This window comes from Camellia sinensis, chromosome 10 (assembly GCF_055761805.1).
Source record: "Camellia sinensis isolate YWXY chromosome 10, ASM5576180v1, whole genome shotgun sequence".
Classification (NCBI taxonomy): domain Eukaryota; kingdom Viridiplantae; phylum Streptophyta; class Magnoliopsida; order Ericales; family Theaceae; genus Camellia; species Camellia sinensis.
Window position 1 is genome coordinate 178696683 of NC_138970.1, and position 19629 is coordinate 178716311.

Below are 19629 nucleotides of genomic sequence, written 5' to 3' on the forward strand. Positions count from 1 at the left end.
CTAATTCCATTTCAAATGGGTCAAGTGATGCTCAAACACATGAAATTCATCCAAATCATGCTTGCATTTATGATCCCACCACTCAATTTTTCATGATTAACAAACTACATGATAGATTATACAATCCTTGCTTATTTATGATAATTCTATGCATGCATGCACATTCTAGCTTCATTTTCAACTAAATTTTTGCCATGAGCTACCAAGTCACTAGAATTCACAAAATCACAAGTTCAACTCATATATTAGGGGTTGATTACTCACCTATGAGCTTCAAACACTCAAGTTCTTGGAGTTTAACTTCAAATTCCCAAACCTTGAGCCAAAATTGCACAATTCTCCCCCTTTCTCTCTCTATAGCTGGCCCTCTCTCACTCTAATGGTGCAAAACTCTGATTTTTGAACTCAAACCGATGAATGTGAGTGTGTAGTGCCCTTATTAAAAAGCTCCCTTGGTCACATTTATCAATATAAAATAATTGAGCATTAATTCATTAATTTAATCTATTTAATTTGATCCGAATCAGTTTTCAATTAAATTTCACCGTAGGCTCTAAAAATTATGCTAATCACAATGGCGTAGTCAATTTCGGGTTTTGTGGCCGATAATGCCTTCAATTTAAATCACAAAGTAGATAATCAAACAGATATTCCTACGGTGAACAGATAAAAATTCAAAACCACATATTTTCACATAATTGACACACAAAATCATATCAAACACATAATCACATTCATAATAAGGACCAAGTAGCATAAAACAGAATAGGGTTATCACAATCTTCCCCCCTGTAGGAAGTTTGGTCCTCCAAACTTAATTTACCTTCGTTGGGAAACAAATGTGGATAGCCTAGGAGCATTTCATCCTCTTTTTTCCACGTGGCATCCGTCCCATAGTGTTCTTTCCATTCCACTTTCACCATTGGAATGGACTTGCTTCTCAATTGTTTCACTTACCGGTCAACGATCTATTCCGGCCATTCGGCGTACTCCATATTTTCATCAAAAGCTACCCGGTGATAGTCAATCACATTAAACGGGTCCCGAAGATAACCCCTTAACATTGACACATGAAACACATTGTGGATCTGCTCAAACCCCAGTGGCAAAGCAACTCTATAGGCAACTGGACCAAGCCTTTCTAGAATTTGAAACGGCCCAATGTAACGGGGCGACAACTTGCTCTTCTTTCCAAATCTGACTTGGCCCTTCATCGGATTCACACGGATAAACACATGGTCACCAACCTTATACTCAAGAGGTCTTCTTCAAACATCTGCATAATTCTTTTGTCGATCCTGAGCTATTTTGAGCCTTTACTGGATAGTTTTGATCTTCTCAGAAGTGTCTTGCACAATTTCAGGCCCAAGTAAAGCTCTATCCCCGGCTTCTGTCCAACAAATCGGTGATCTACACCTTCTACCATACAAAGCCTCGTATGGTGCTATACCGATGCTGGAGTGGAAGCTGTTATTGTATGCAAATTCTGCGAGTGGCAAATAGTCTCCCCAACTCCCCTGAAAATCTAAGGCACACATTCTCAGCATATCTTCTAATGTCTGTATGGTCCGTTCTGATTGCCCATCTGTCTGTGGATGGAATGCAGTACTAAATCTCAGTCCTATCCCTATAGTTTCCTGCAAACTTTTCCACAATCTAGACACAAATTTCGGATCTCTATCCGACACAATAGATACCAGAACTCCATGTAAACGGACAATCTCATCAACAGATATTGTAGCCAGTCTATAATCATTAAATGCAGTTCTAATTGGTAGAAAATGTGTAGACTTAGTCAGTCTATCAACTATAACCCAAATAGAATCCATACCTCGAGGAGTCCGAGGTAGGCCAACAACAAAATGCATAGTCACATGCTCCTACTTCCATTCAGGAATAAGGAGAGGTTGAAGTAGACCGCCCGGTTTCTGATGTTCAGCCTTAACTTACTGACATTTAAGACACTTGGATACATATTCTGCAATTTCTTTCTTCATTTTAGGCCACCAATAGCTTTGTTTCAGATCCCGATACATTTTATTGTTACATGGATGCATAGCAAACACTGATTTGTGGGCTTCATCTAAAACCCTCTTCTTTAGTTCTGGAATATCTGGGATACACATTCGGTTTCGAAATCTCAACACTTCGCCTTCAATGCTGAACTCTGCTTTCGGACTTGCCTCAAATTCATCAGTTACTTTCTTGAGGAATGCATCCTCTTTCTATTTCTGTTTAATTTCATCAATGATTGCTGGTTCGGTTGAAATAGCGGCTATCAATCCGCCCTGTTCACACAATACCACTTCAATTTCAGACTTCTCAAAATCTTGCAAGATCTCTTTCTGTTCAGTAAGCAAACAAGCCATATTCCCCGTTGATTTTCTGCTCAAGGCATCAGCAACTGTATTAGTTTTTCTGGGGTGATATTGAATCTCAAGATTGTAGTCTTTTATCAGTTCAAGCCATCTCCTCTGTAGCATATTCAACTCCTTCTGCGTAAAGAAGTATTTCAAACTTTTGTGATCCGTGTAGACTTTACACTTCGCCCCATACAAATAATGTCGCCAGATTTTGAAAGCAAAAACAACTGCGGCCAATTCTAAGTCATGTGTTGGGTAGTTCTTCTTGTGTGGTCTCAACTGTCAGGAGGCGTAAGCAATAACATTTCCATTCTGCATTAGTACACAACCCAAGCCCTTATAAGACGCATCACTGAAAATTACAAAGTTTTTCATACCTGTGGGCAATGTCAATACTGGTGCGGTGGTCAGTCTTGTCTTTAGTTCATGAAAGGCAGATTCTTTTTCATCATTCCATTCAACGGTTGCCCTTTGCATGTCAGTTGGGTAAGAGGTACAACTATTCTCAAAAAGTCTTTCACAAACCTCCTGTAATACCCGGCTAAGCCCATGAAGCTGCGGACTTCTATCACATTAGTCGGTGTAGGCCACTTCATAATTGCCCCTATTTTCTGGGGGTTTACTGAAATTCCCTCTTTATTGATAACATGCCCTAAGAAAACAACTTCATCCAGTCAAAACTCACATTTCTTTAGTTCAGCAAATAATTTCCTTTCTCTAAGTATTTGCAGGACAGTTCTCAAATGATGTTCATGTTCAAGTCTATTCTTCGAGTATATGAAAATGTCATCAATAAAAACCACAACAAATTCGTCAAGGTAGGTTTTAAAAATTCGGTTCATTAAGTCTATAAACGTTGCCAGAGCATTAGTTACCCCAAACGGCATAACAAGAAATTCAAAATGACCATACCTCGTTCTAAATGCTGTTTTCTCAACATCTTCTGCCTTTACTTTCAACTGATGATACTCGGATCTCAAATCAATCTTGGAAAACACTTGTGATCCTTGCAACTGGTCAAACAGGTCATCAATACGGGGTAGGGGATATTTATTCTTTATTGTTACCTTGTTCAGTTCTCGATAGTCGATGCACAAATGCAAAGTTCCATCCTTCTTCTTTACAAACAACATTGGTGCACCCAATGGTGAAGTACTAGGTCGGATAAACCCTTTGTCAATTAGGTCTTGCAACTGTTCTTTCAGTTCTTTCATTTCAGCAGTAGCCATTTTGTAGGAAGTTTTGGAAATAGGCTGGGTGCCTGGCATAGTCTCAATTGTAAACTCTATCTCCCTGTCTACCAATTCCCCTAGTAATTCATTTGGAAACACATCTGGAAATTCCCTAACAATAGGGATATCATTCAATTCAAAATTTACAGATTGTTCAGACAACACATAACACAAATAACCCTGGCACCCTTTCCTGATCAGTTTACATGCCTTCATTGCAGATATCAAATAAAGTGGAGGTACTACCCCGTTACCCACAAATACAATTTCTTCATGTTCTGGTGGTCTAAACACAACCCGTTTTGTCACACAGTCAATGGTGGCACAATATTTAGTTAACCAATCCATGCTCAAAATTACATCAAAGTGCCTAAAGTTCAAGGGCAACAAATCCACATATAGGATGGCATTCCCAACACGCATGTCACAAAAACAATATACAGATTCATACAATACAGATTCCCCAGATGGAGCAGATACACATAGCAGATATGGCAATAAGTCTAGAGGCTTACTTAGTCTAGATGCAAATGCACATGTCACAAAAGAGTGTGTTGATCCGGAGTCAATTAACACAAAAGCATCCTGATTACATATAGAAATAGTACCTGAGACAACTGCATTGGCATTCCGTGTATCACCCAGAACAAGCGCAAAAACTCTCCCCTGTCTCACGGTATCTCTGGTGGTAGTAGATCTCATGGTATTTCCCGGCTTTGGGATCGATGCAGTGGAACTAGCAGCTATCTTCCCACTGTTCTGATTACAATCTCGGGCCATATGCCCCTGTTTACCACATTTAAAATAGGCTCCCGACACACGGTAACAAACCCCACGATGCCTTTTACTACAAATGTTACACATAGGAGATGTATCTCGGGAAGAATTCGAAGTACTTGAGGAGCCCGTGTTTTGCTTTTTTGAAAATTTCTTCTTTGAGAAGAAGCCCTGCCTTTTGTTACCTTTCCAGTCATTTGTTGACTTAGTCTGTCTAGCTATGTTAGCTTCTAATATTATGGCCCTGTCTAACACCCCAATATAGGTTTCCAGCTTCAAGACATTCACTCTTTCTAAAATGTCGCTTCGAAGCCCACCTTCAAAATGCCTCACCTTCTTATAATCAGTATCAATCACATGTGGTGCAAACCTGGCCAATTCATTGAATTTGGCTTCATACTCAGCTACAGTCATATTGTCTTGCCTAAGTTCCATGAATTCTGACACTTTCCTGTCCCGAACACATTGCGGGAACTACTTATCATAGAAAATCTCAAAAAATTTCACCCAGTCGACATCTTTATGATTTTCATGCATTAACATCCACCATCTTCTTGCTTCATCTTCTAGCATAAATGTGGCTAGAAGCACCATCTGTGTCTCCGAACACGGGAACACCTCAAATAACTTTTCAATGCTGAGGATCCATGCTTCGACTTTCAACGGATCTAATCCCCCGTGGAACTGTGGTGGCTTCATTTTCTTAAACTCTTTGGTGAGAGCTATTATTCAGTCATCATTCTGATTATCTGGCACGAGTGGTGCCGGAGGTGGAGGATGTGGTTGCTGCCACTGTTGTTGCCACTCTTGTTGTTGCCTCAATGTTTCTGCCATTTCCCGAATCAATCTTTCCATCCTATCCATTCTGGCAGTAGAGGACTCCTCTATCTCATCACCTCTTGTTCTCACCATCTGATTAGCCTTGTATTATACTTTATACAAAAGATTCACAAGTATGCATATACTAAAAAGCATACATATTCAAATAATTTGTAATGCAAACTAATCACAAACTTATAGCACATAATTGTTCATATCAAACATTTAAGCATAGCCTCAATGCTTCCAAATTCATACTTAACACATGAATGCATTCTAGATCTTTTCTAGACGCTTATTGCTCTTTTGGACAAGTGTGTGAGTTATTAACTCGTGCTCTGATACCACTTTGTCATGACCCGAACCCGCTCCCATGGGTTAAGGACATAACCGGCCAGTAATCCTGAGATTACCTACGGCCTCAAACCAAACCAGGCAGAACTCATCAGAGTAAAGGGGCCAAACAGAAGCAAAATTTAAAACTTTGTCCATAGAGCTGTGCTTACATGACACATCATAACAAACCATACATATACATATTAATAACTCACATCAGAAAATACAGTAACATAAAGTTCTGTACAGACAGGATCATTCAAGTCTAGGTTAGCCAATCAAAACTCTATACACACATAAACCAAAGTCCTCGCCAATATGATGAAATAACACAAGATAGCAAAAGGGCGAAGACGTGTCTCGTGCGTGAGACGCAAGGGCTGACTCTTCAAAACCTGGTTGTTCCTCACAAACTTCACTGAGACTGGGTTTGGACCTCCCTTGGCTCACCTACAGACACATGAATGAACGTGAGCGAAAGTCCAGTGAATAATATCAAATAAAGAAGTTATACAAACGGTATTTAGAACAACATGCCTCCAACGGCCTTGGGCCTAGTTCATATTTCTATCTAGCATATATATATAAACATAGGTCAAGTGACTGCGGTTTCAAACACATCATACGGCCTCGGGCCCAATTCATTCGTGGCATACGGCCTCGGGCCCAATTCATTCGTGGCATACGGCCTCTGGCCCATTCATTCATATCATTCATGTTATATTGGCCTTTGGCCCAACCATTCTTCCATTCATGTCAAACTGGCCTTTGACCCATTCATTCTTTCATTCATGTCAAACTGGCCTTTGGCCCATTCATCCTTTCGTGTCAAACTAACCTTTGGCCCATTCATTCATTCATGTCAAACTGGCCTTTGGCCCATTCATTTTTTCATTCATTAGCAAACGGCCTTAGGCCCAACCATATGGCATAGCAAACATTTGTCCACAATTCAATCAACAAGCTCATAAAACTTATAGAGAAATAAGTGACAAATAACATATTTCAAAATATCTTTATTAAGATATTACTCACAGTGATCGGCTGGATGATTTGCCTTGGAGCTCGACCCTACACATTCCATGAACATAATGGGTCACAAACAAATCAATCCGTTCTTAATTCACATATTCCTCTTTAGGCTTCATTCTTATCCTTTAACTCATTTACAATGCTTAATGCATGCCTAAGAGTACTTAGAAGTGAAAGAGAACGGAAAACGAAACACAGAACGCATTTTCAAAATTTCAGAAACAGGGGTCCCCGCTCAAGCGTGGAATTCCCCGCTTGAGCGGACCCATGAAGTCTGCAAAAGTACTGGTTACATCAATTTTACGCTCGAGCGCAAACTCGGATGCTCGAGCGGAAGGTCATCCTACATAGCACCCCGCTCGAGCGTAAACTTCCCCGCTCGAGCGGACATCATGTCTGCAAAATATATTGGGAGCTCGTAATTTACGCTCGAGCGGCGGTTTCCCCGCTCGAGCGGACATCATGAATTCTGGGTTTTCCAGAATTTGTTCTTGAGCTCAAATTCGACCTTCCAAGGTTCAAAACCCATAATTTTGGTACCCATTCATGCAAACACATCATATAACATGGGTATACAAGTAATATGAGGTCAATTGCTCAAGATCATGGTTGAATTCTTCAAAATCAATCAACATTTTTGTATAATCATGGCTCATGTTTTCAAACCTCATATGAGCTCTATATCTTCAATAATCAAACATGCATGTAATCATTTAACTCTAATTCCACTTCAAATGGGTCAAGTGATGCCCAAACACATGAAATTCATCCAAATCATGCTTGCATGTATGATCCTACCACTCAATTTTTCATGATTAACAAACTACATGATAGATTATACAATCCTTGCTTATTTATGATAATTCTATGCATGCATGGACATTCTAGCTTCATTTTCAACTAAATCTTTGCCATGAGCTACCAAGTCACTAGAATTCACAAAATCACAAGTTCAACTCATATATTAGGGGTTGATTACTCACCTATGAGTTTCAAACACTCAAGTTCTTGGAGTTTAACTTCAAATTTCCAAACCTTGAGCCAAAATTGCACAATTTTCCCCCTTTCTCTCTCTATAGCCGGCCCTCTAATGGTGCAAAAATCAGATTTTTGAACTCAAACCCATGAATGTGAGTGTGTAGTGCCCTTATTAAAAAGCTCCCTTGGTCACATTTATCAATATAAAATAATTGAGCATTAATTTATTAATTTAATCTATTTAATTTGATCCGAATCAGTTTTCAATTAAATTTCACCGTAGGCTCTAAAAATTACGCTAATCACAATGGCGTAGTCAATTTCGGATTTTGTGGCTGATAATGCCTTCAATTTAAATTCCAAAGTAGATAATCAAACAGATATTCCTACGGTGAACAGATAAAAATTCAAAATCACAAATTTTTACATAATTGACACACAAAATCATATCAAACACATAATTACATTCATAATAAGGACCAATTAGCATAAAACGGAATAGGGTTATCACACTAGCATGCTTCACAATATTTAATTTTTCGGATGATCAATTGTTTCTTTGTTATTACATTATCTTCATAGAAAGGAATATACCATATGAATATATCTGGTAGACCATGGTATTTTTATTTGTTCTACCTCATGAAAGTGATTGTATGGAATATGCTCCTCAGTTTCCACTCACTAGAGCTGTAAGAGGTTTGTTTTGTTCCAATAATCCAATGTGAATCCTAATTACATGAATAGTTGATAAAAAAACACTTATTTTTTAGTTTTTTATGTGAATTTCTTGACTTTTTATATTAAAAAAGTTAGCTTTTATGATTTTTTTTGGTGAAATTTTTTTTATGTAAAAAGGTTAAAAAGTAAAAGAAAAAACTGAGGCTCCGTTTGATAAGACTTTCTAATTATGATTTGAGAATATGAATTGTATTTTGAGTTTGTGTGTTTTGAAATTATAATTTGAGTGTAGAAAATTTGTTTGGTTATGATTTTTGAATAGAGTGTTGAATTGAGTGTGAAATTGAGTTTTGTTTGTTTGATTTGATATGTGAAGTAAGAAAGTTTGTTTGCTATGAGTTTTGGAAAGAGTTTTCAAAACTTAATTCAAATTGTTATAATTCATAATAAAACACACTACTTTCACACTATTGAAAATTCTAATGAACACTAATAACCAAACTCTTTTTAAAATTCAATTAATTTTTTTTATTATTAACAGAAAATAACAGTAATCAATTTTTTAATTGAAAATACTACAAAGGAAATAATTTTTTTTCAAAATAAATATTCAAAAAATTTTAATCGTAAATATTTAAATAATTTAAATAATCTAAAAAATTTAATAAGTAAAAAATTAAAATAAATACTCAAAAAATTTAAATCGTAAAAATTTAAATAATTTAAATATTCAAAAAATTTAAATAATTTAATATTTTAATATTTTAAATTTAAAAATAACTCTACACTCAAATCGTAACCAAACACATAAAACAAAACTCAATTAAGAAATTATTTTTAAAACTCATAACCAAACACATAATTCGAAATTCCATACTACTTTCACAACTCTACACTCAAATCGTAATCAAATACGTAATAAAAAAAATTAAAATATTTAAAAATATTTTTATAAAATAGAGTTTGAATTTATTTTTATAAAATATTTTAAAAATTAAAAAATTAAAATCGTAATATTTAAAAATATTCAAAAAATTAAAAAAATCGTAACATATTCAAATATTAAAATATTTAAAATCTTAACAAAATTAAAATATTTAAACATTTAAAATATTAAAATATTGATTTGAATTGAGTTTTGAAAAGAGTTTTGAATTATGTGTTTAGTTATGAGTTTTGAAAAGTAATGATTATATTTTGAATTTGCGAAATGGGTGTAAAATTATGATTTAAAAGCTTAAAACAAACACCACACTCAAATCAATGGGTGAAACTATAATTTGAGAGGCTTACCAAACGAAACCTGACTTTTTAAAAAAGTTCTCAAAACACCCGCGTCTCACATATCAATAAAAAAAAGATAAATGAGATCACATAGACAATCTTTATATCTCACTAACTCAACTTAACTATAATCTTACCAGTACAATTTGAGATTCCTCATTGATCACGTTGTATCAGGGTTACCCATGAGATAACGTTGGTTATGGAGGAATCAAAAGGGTTTATTCAAATCGATTGAACTAAATTGATTCACTATATTTTAAACGGATGCGTGATGATGAGCGGACAGTTGCGGATTTATTTTTTTTAATTCGCCTAGTTTTGGATGGATGGCGGATTTGAGATTTCTTTGACCGCAACCGAATCGTCAAACCACGAGCACCCCTAATAATTTGTAAGATTTTATACTTTCAATTTATTTAGATATTCTGTTTGTGTTTTCAATAGAAAAAAAGTCTAAATATTTTGTTGAATATATTCTGTTGAAAAAGAGTTTTCAACTTGAATATATTTTTTGAATTGAAAATATATATATATATATATATATATTATTTATCTATATTTTTTGGTTTTTAAATATAACTCTAAAAATAATAAATAAATAAGATAATATATGCTAATTGATTTTTGTTTTCAAAAAAAGATATAAATGTAACAATACAGATGCATACAATCTTTACTACTGCTATGTTTATAGTTTGGGGTGGTTTGAATTGTTTTTGTGCTTTAAGAACCACATATTGTAATACTTTATGTAGATGAGGTATGTTGTGATTGTAATATGTGGATGAGGCATGCAGTGATTGTATTCTAAAGTTTCAAAATTTATTTCTTTGGATGAGACATACAATGATTGTAATACTTTTTTTAAGCCATTAACTGTAAATATATTTTTTTAGGAAGTGCAAAAGTTAAATTATATTGAAAATTTATAAAATTTTAAACCGTTAAACCAATTCACATCCATCTGCCAATCCACTTAATCCACATTCGCCGGATTGGCGAACGGATGCGGATTAATTTTTTTCAATTCGCCAATTTGACGGACGAATGACGGATTAGAGGTTCCATGGCAGCAACCGACCCGCTCCCATCTCTAGTTTTTAGTTTGATGAGATAAGGTTGTGGCTTAGTTCAAAAAAATAAAAGAAGATAAGGTTGTGGTTCCTAAGAGCATCTCCAACGATTCAACTATTTTTTCACCAAATCTGAATAAAAAAAAGGGCAAGTTCCTCGATCTGATACGAGCGGCTCCAACGGTTTTCATCAAAAGACAATGGACGTCTGGTGGGACAACCGGCCGGTCGACCGGACAAGCGAATTTGTTGTCTCCACAAATTCGTTTCCTACTTCTTCGTACGCCAAAACCAATGACCTTAGCGTATGCATTGTAGAAAGAATAAGCATCCTCCTCTGAATTGAATTTCATTTGCAAAACATCAACCTTAGTAAGCATTCGTAAACTATCATAGGTTTGGGAAGCTAACCCTTCTTCTTTCCCATCGATAACATCATCCTTGTCATCCGAAACAACTTGATTGTCAATTTCACTGTTGACCTCTTTCTGCCTACTACTTTTAGGTTCATCCATCATATCTACATAACAAATCACATAGACAACAGATGTGCACGTAGACAACAGATGTGCAGATTTGGCATCAGTTAAATGCAAAATAATAAAAAAGTAAATATCATGATATAAATTAAAATCAAACAAATCAACCAAAAAACACACCCGCCAGTGCCCTGCTATAAATTAAAATCAAACAAATAAATAAGCACACTTGCCAGTGCCCTGCTATCAATTCAAAACAAATAAATTCAAAAACACACCAGCAAGTACCCTACTATAAATTAAAATATAAAAAGCACACCCGCCAGTGCTCTGCTTTCAATTATCAATTCTTAAAAGAAAACGAACAAATAAGCACACCCGCCAGTGCTTTATCGTCAATTAAGGCCAAGTTTGGGATACTTAAAAAAAGTCAAAAAGTTAAAAAGTTACTCAAAAAGTTAAAAAGTTAACACTATTCACTAAAAGTCAACAATTACGGCTGCACAACTCCCAATCCTAATTTTCCTCTACAAACCAATTTTTACAATTTTTTATTACACATTTTTCCATAAAAAGTCAAAAGTTAACCCAAACATTCATATTTTTCCCCTCAACTTTTTAGTCCAAAAAGACAAAAAGTGCACTTATTTAGGACACCTCAAACAACCTCTAAATGCAAATAATAAGAAAACACACCTGCAAGTACTCTACTATCAATTAAAATGAAAAAAACAAATAAAAAAGCACACTCGTCAGTGCCCTGCTATAAATTAAAATCAAACAAATAAATAAGCACACTTGCCAGTGCTCTGCTATCAATTCAAAGCAAACAAATTTAAAAACACATCTGCAAGTACCCTACTATAAATTAAAATATAAAAAAACACACCTGCCAGTGCTCTACTTTCAATTATCAATTATTAAAACAAAATGAACAAATAAGCATACCCGCCAGTGCTTTGCTTTTAATTTTCAATTGTTAAAAGAAAATAGAAAAAGCACACCCGCCAGTGCTCTGCTATAAATTATCAATTCTTAAAAGAAAATGAACAAATAAGCACACCCACCAGTGCTTTGCTATCAATTGAACGCAAATAATAAAAAAAACACACCTGCAAGTACTCTACTGCCAATTAAAATGAAACAAATTAACAAAAAAGTACACCCACCAGTGCCTTGCTATAAATTAATATCAAACAAATAAATAAGCACACTCGCTAGTGCCCTGCTATCAAATATTAATTATCAAAATCAAATGAGTGAATAAGCACATCCACCAGTGCTCTGTTAATTGAAAGAAAATAAATAAATGAAGCACACTCGCAAGTATCCTATTATCAATTAAAATAAACAAATAAATAAAAAGCACACCTGGCTGTGCCTTGCTATTAATTAAAAGTAAATAAATTAAAAAGCACACCTGCCAATGCAACTGCTAAGGAGGGAGGGAGAGGGGAGGTATAGCTTCACTTCTACGTTAAGATGTAGAAATTGAGGACCTGTGAGAAAAACAACAGAACATCAAAACAGAGTTAGCAAAGAAGACAATACTTAAGGAGATTTATAATTATGGGGCGAAAAGAAAGAATCTATGTATGAAAAATATTATTTTGCACATCTTTTCACATTAACAAACTGCATAACCAATAACAGAGATGAAACTGTACTACCTTTGTTCAAAGTATCAATAACTATTACATAAATAGTTAAACAAATGTACCAACACCAACCGATTGGCCACTTAAAAGATAAAAAATAAAAGATCTAGAAAGAAAGAAAAAGAAAAAAAAGATTATTTGATTAGATGGACTATTGGATTATTTGACAGATCATTTAATTTCGTAGTAGCTTAGCTTTTAATTGGATGGACTATTAGATTATTTTTTTGTTAACTCGGTATCCGGCCTATTAATCTATTTGACTATTGGATTTGGATTATTGTTATTGGGTTTTCTTATCTTCATAGAACCATTATGCTGTGTTTGGATCATGGATTTGAGTAGAGATTTAAAAGAAAAAAGAAAAATGTAGATGAAATGTGAATTAAATATGATTGCATTTCACCACTTATTTCCTTTCCCTTTCCAAATCCTTAACTAAATCCATGATCCAAACATAACATTAAGGAAATATGTTGTTTTCAGCGTCATAAAAGCAAAGCACATTTCTTTTTTTCTTTCTCTCTTTTTTTTTTCTTTTTTGTCTTATTTAATAGTACAAGTTGTAGTTTAGATTGTATAAGCATATCTGCGAAAAAGTTGTATTTTAATAGTTGTTTATGTCAAAAATTGTATTTCTTTCTTTCAAGTTTGTGCTAGTGTATTATTTTCCAAACAAATTTGAAAGAAAATAAAATTGTGGGTGTATTTTACAAATTATTTGAGCCAACATCAGTCCATATATCATAGTCACATGAAGTTATACATCATACAGTAAGTAACTATAAATGGCAGCAACTATGGCTTTGGTTATAGTTCTTGCTTAACATAAATGATATGTATGTAGAAAAGTGCCTACAATTTGAAAGTCTGATATAAATTTAACTTCATGCGATGTGGACCACACCTTATATAGCGATCCCGGGTTTACCCTTGTTGTACAGTGATCCGGACATGTGTCCATGGATGTTGGTTGTCGTTTATTATCGTGTTTACATTCCTTTTTCTTCATATTTGAGTTATAGGATGTGTTAGGCAGGTTTGTTACAGGTTGGTTGTGTTCGGGAGCCTAGTGTTGCTGCCCAGAATTTTGGACCTTCGCTCGAGCGAGGAGTTGGTCGCTCGAGCGAGAGTGGGGTTCGTGTTTGGTGGGTCGAGCCAGAGTGGCTCGCTCGAGTGAGCGGTTGCACCTGGTTCTGGACCTGAGAGCTGTCTTTCTTGGCTCGAGCGAGCTTCATTCGTTCGAGCGGTCTGGATTTTTCTTCGCTCGATCGAGAACTTCTTGGCTCGAGCGAGAGTTTTCTGTGTCTGGTCGCTCGAGCGACCAAGTCTTCGCTCGAGCGAGCGTGTTTTATATCAGCGGACAGCAGTGTCTTAAACATCACTTTTTCACTTCTTTTCTTTGATCTAACCCTTGATCCGAGCCTCTCTCTCTCTAAACTTGCACTCTGTCTAAGATTTGATCTCCCTAGGGTGTGAATCTAGCCTAGGGCCTTTGTTAAAAAGATAGAGGGCGTTGAGAGCTTCGATTTAATCTGAAAAAGTTTGGATTTGGAGCAAGTTGATCTTCGAGTCTTCATCTCCTTTGTGGCTTAAATTTCAAGGTAGGGATATCCTACTCCTCTCTTAAATTTTGGTATTTTGAGATGTTGGGCTTGGTTTGGTAATTTTGTGAAAGTTTGGGGCTTTTGTGTAATTTTACAAAAGTTGGGGTTTTATTCATAATAAACCTAGATGCATGTTTGGCATGGAAAAATGGAATAGATGTTAATTCATTGATGGAAATGGGACCTAAGGGTTGAAATGTTAATTATGGGAATTGACCTAATTACATTGTTTAATTAATTGGGATAATTAATTGAGAAGAATGAAGAAATGAAATGTTGATTAAATATCCATTGTGCATTTATTTTCTGTTTAGAAATAACTGCTTTGGGCTATCGGTGGAGGATAGTCGTGATTCTTGTAGACAATGCATGATGATTAGGTAAACTGAAACTAATCAATGAAATGTGTCATGGAACTTGACGGTTGATAGAATACATTAATTGTATGTATTGGGTGATTGTATATAGAACCAATGTGTTTATATACGTTATGTGTAGAGGAGGAGATAGGGGATGTACTCCGCGGTTTAGGGGAAGATAAGGGATGTACCTCTAAACCGGATAGTGTTGGGAGAAGATAGGGGATGAACTCCGTAGACATAGCTCATATGCTTGTCTAGAGAAGTGTGGATACAGCTTATATGCTTATCTGTGAATGTGGGATATTGTTGTTATACATATCTGTTGAGAATGTGGATATAGCTTTTATGCTTATCTGAATGTGAGATATAGTTTTTATACATATCTGTGGAAATGATGATAGAGCTAGCATGCTTATCTGTTGAAAAAGGGAAAATGAAAGGTAACTTAGACTCATAAGTTGTATGACATAAATGTGTAATTTATGTGAATGTATCAGTGTTGGCCATCTATCAAGTGCTAATATTTTAGTCATTGTTCATGGTTGGTTTAGTGTATTTCTACTGGGCTGTGGCTCACCCTATAAGGGAATATCATTTTCAGGTGCAGGAAGCATGCCACCTCCAAGGACATAGCTGGAGGCTAGTGGCGGACATACTTTTGTCGTTTAACTTTTGATGTATTACATGTAACTTCAAGCCTAGGGCTTAATGTGTAAACGAGTTAGTACTCTTTGTTGTAACCAAGTGTTAATTTGGAAAGCTGTAAGCCTGTAGGGCATTTTGTTATGATGTTAACATGTAATACTTATGTAATGGAACTCTAATGAATAAAGGAATGTGGTTAGTTTATATGTAAATGCATGTCTTATTTGATGGGTTTAATGTTATTATTTTGAGGGCGTTACACCTTATATCAATTTGATCCAACCATTTAACATTTTAGACAATTTTTTGAGTATTTTTCCTGATTATGTAGAATTGCTGCTTACTTAAAAATCAGAACTTAGTTTAATTCCTAGTACTTTTCTCTGTCAAAGAGGAAGATGAGTTGCTTTTAACTAGGCCAACTGTTTGATTCTTGTTATTGGGTTTTCTGATCTTGATAAAGCCTTTTTGAAAATCTGATGTTTTCATTTGAGCATCATAAAAATCATACTCTAATAAAATTCCAAAATTTTATTATCAAGATCATTCATGATGACAATAATGACGACTAATAAAATTGTTAAATTCTAATATTTTGCAAAATAGGTTCTGAAACAGATCCTAGTCAAGGATCCAACAGCTTGTAAGGAAAACTAATTTTCTAGGTAAAACATTTAAATTGCCTTCTTATGCATCCGTTATTAAAAAGCATATGCTATACAAACATCATTACTTTAAATTCCAGTATCAAAAGATTATTGCAAATAATATAATTTCATAAATGTAGGAAGCCCTCAATAAAAGTAGTGTATACAAAGAATTGGAACACTTTTGTAAATGAAGAATGGACAATAGTCATCCTAGACATGACTTCAAGCGTATGCTAGATAAGCAACCAATCAAAATAAAGTGATGCTTGAGAGGCAGGTAAATATATCACTAGGGGGAATATTTAGAATTAGTGTAGTTCCAGAATTTAACAATTATTTTTTCTAGAAATGTAAATTAAGTAAATGCTAATTTAATTATTGCCAAAAACTCTCAATAATTTGAATCATCAAGCATTTCAACCACGTGTTGATCCCTCCACGTTATCTCACATCAAGTACGCTCTACGGATCAAGGCTCACAAAGATACAACTTCAAGCTCTTATTTTAGAGATTATTTTGAAATTTTGATTGAGATCAAGTTATTCAAGCCCTCAGTAAATTCTCTTTTCCTTCAAGCTTCTCAGTTTGAACACTTAAAGAAATCCATCAATTGGTTTGATTTTATTTTGTTATCTGTTCAATTTTCTTTTCTCTAGTAATGTGATTTGACGTGTATCACTATTCTATAAATCCTTTATCTCTTACTCTTACTCTTCCTCTTGGACAACATAAAGCCATTGGATTTTTTAATATTATACATTGGTTATGTTGGGCATCTGTTGGTATAATAAAGAATGAATTTTTTCCCCCTAACTTATATAGAAAATCATTGGTTTCGCCATTCATTATGTATTACATTGAGTTGAATGTTAATAAGAACCTACTCAATCTGATGGAATTCCAAACAAATATAAAATTAATATTAAAATAATATGTGCATAGATAATGCACCAACAACATTCAATCATGAGAAGCATTGTATATCAATCAATAAAAATCCTCAAATATATAGGTAAAATATGCAACTACTAATCCAGAAGGGAAATATTACATTCAATGATAACCCAAAAGTATCATTACCAGAAGTATAACATAAGAAGAAACGAAGAATTAGGAACATAAACAGATTTCAATAAATAAATAATTACAGTCTCGTATCAATTACATAAGTACAAAATTCAATTACCCACACATCAGATTTCACAAACTCAACCAAAATTTCAAGATATATCTATATATATGGAGTCAAAACCACTACCAAATCAAACAAGCATTACAAACAAAAGCTATTCATATCATATTTTTCTAAATTTAGAATCCAACCACTCCAAGTGAGTTCACAAATGTGAAAGGGACATTTTGAAGAATGGGAAACAAGAATCGATACAGGAAATAGGGGTTAACAAAAGGGAATTTCGAAGAAGGGAATCAAAACAACTACCAAAGCAAACAAACATAAAAAAACCTAAACCTAATATTTTCCTAATTTTATAAACCAACCTAGTCAGTTCACAAACATGAAAGGGGCAGTTTCAAAGAAGGGGATTGCTGTCTAGGGTTTCATAGAATGGAGATGAAGAAAGGAGGAGAGAAAAAAGTTGCACAGAGAGAGAGAGAGAAAGAGAGAGAGAGAGACATACCTTGAGGCGAAGTCGAGGGCAGGTCGTATTCGCGGGATGGTCTTCGATGGCGAAGAAGAGTGTCGGAGTGGGGTCTCAAAAACAAAGGGGGCTTTGGGAAAACACCGTGAAGAGCTCAGCTGAAAGAGAACAATCAGTGAAGAAATTTGTAAAAATCGTAACCGGCTGAAAAGGTACTCAAGATTTTTAATCAAATTATTCAGTGGTTGAAATTAATTTGTAAAAATCTAATGGCTTAAAATAAATGTGTATATGATGTGCACATCTTATTGATATATAAATAAATTTTGTTCCCACTGTTAGGGTATAAGGAGAAGGAAAATCTCAATTTATAGGGGTCCAAAATAACATAAGGGAGAATTGTCCGAGTTGGATCCGAGTGGAGAACAAGCGGTGACTCATCAATTGCAGTCAAGTAAGTGAGTGAGTGGAGTAAAATTCGAAAAAGGAGGGAAGTGAGAGAGAGAGAGAGAGAGAGAGAGAGAGGCCATGGCAAACCTCTCAAGCCTAGTTCACGAGCTTCGCGAACGCATAGCAGCTTCATCATCAACACCTCCCAACATCGGAGACGATGACGCTCTCAAGATCAGATTTCGCGATGTTCTTCCCAATCTCCTTCACACCTATGTCGTCCCCTCTTCTTCAGGTCTCTCTCTCTCTCTCTAAAACCCCTCTGTTCAATAAATTCTCGGATTCATCGTTGCTTTTCTTGGTGTGTAGCCAATGAGAGAGAGGTCATCGCGGTATTGAAGCAATTGACTCACACAGCAAAGAATTTCCCCGGAGTTTTCTTCCATGGCAGGGCTGCTGCAGTCCTACCTCTTATTGGTCGCATACTGCCATTCTTCGCGGAGCCCACATTTCGGTGAGTGTGGCTAACAAGTATTCTCTTTTGTGTGCTGTCATGAAATTGTGTAATTTTCTAGTGTATTGTCTGCAAGTTTGATGCTTCTTTGGTTATTAATGAAAGAATGTTTGTCTTTTATGTTTCTTTATGGAGTTTTATGTTATTTGACTTTTGTGTAATGTTTGGAGTTGTAATGGCATCTCCAATGCTTGACTCAAATTTCGGTAAAAGTCACTTAAAACATCCTCCATTGCTTGACCCAAATTTATAACAAATTGAGTTTTTCTCAAATTTTTACCCAAATCAAGGGAGACTCAAATCTTTGCTCAAAACTTTTTACGCTATTTTGTGAGTTTTAAATTAATCAATTTTCCATTAGTGAAGTTTTTACTCAAATTTATGCTTAAATCTAAGTTTGCCTATTGGGAGTGGTTCATATAAAAGAAACTTAATGTTTTATTCAAATTTCAGTAAGGACTGCAGATGGCCTAAGGTATCCACTTTTAAGTTATGGATTTTGTATATTTTGTAGAGTGACAACACATTATGACCCAACTAAGACAAGAAATTCTTTCAGTATATTTATATATAAACTACATAAACACTCCCCGAGTTGCTTCCAACCTTATATGTTTCCTATGTGCCCTCGCCATCTCACGCTTGTCCCTGCACCCAGTTCTTGCAATTAAGGTTTCAACCTCCTCAATAAGAAAAAAGAATGAACAGATGATGCATTACACCTGAGATAGTTTTGATATCTTCCGAGTAGCATTTATTACATTTTTGACACTGTGGTTGAGTGTGTTGGCCTCTGTACATATTCTCAACAATATTTTAATTGTGGATGGCTGGATGTTAATTTATGGTTACAAAATGCTATGTGAATAGAAACTATCAAATGACTATTAGTTGTAAATCTTTAGCCTGTGTTTAAATAAAAAAAAGATATGTGGTTTGAATTTTTTATTACAAAACAAACAATGTTTTTGATACTATTCTTGCTTGTTTTTCATATTTCTTTCTTCATTTTCTGTTGAGTACATGTTTCAGCATCTTTTTATTTTTTTATCACTGGTTGTTGGAAAATTGACATAATATGTTTCAGCTCTCGGCATGGAGTGATTTTTGAAACAGTTGGATCCCTTTTATCCTTGCTCCGTAC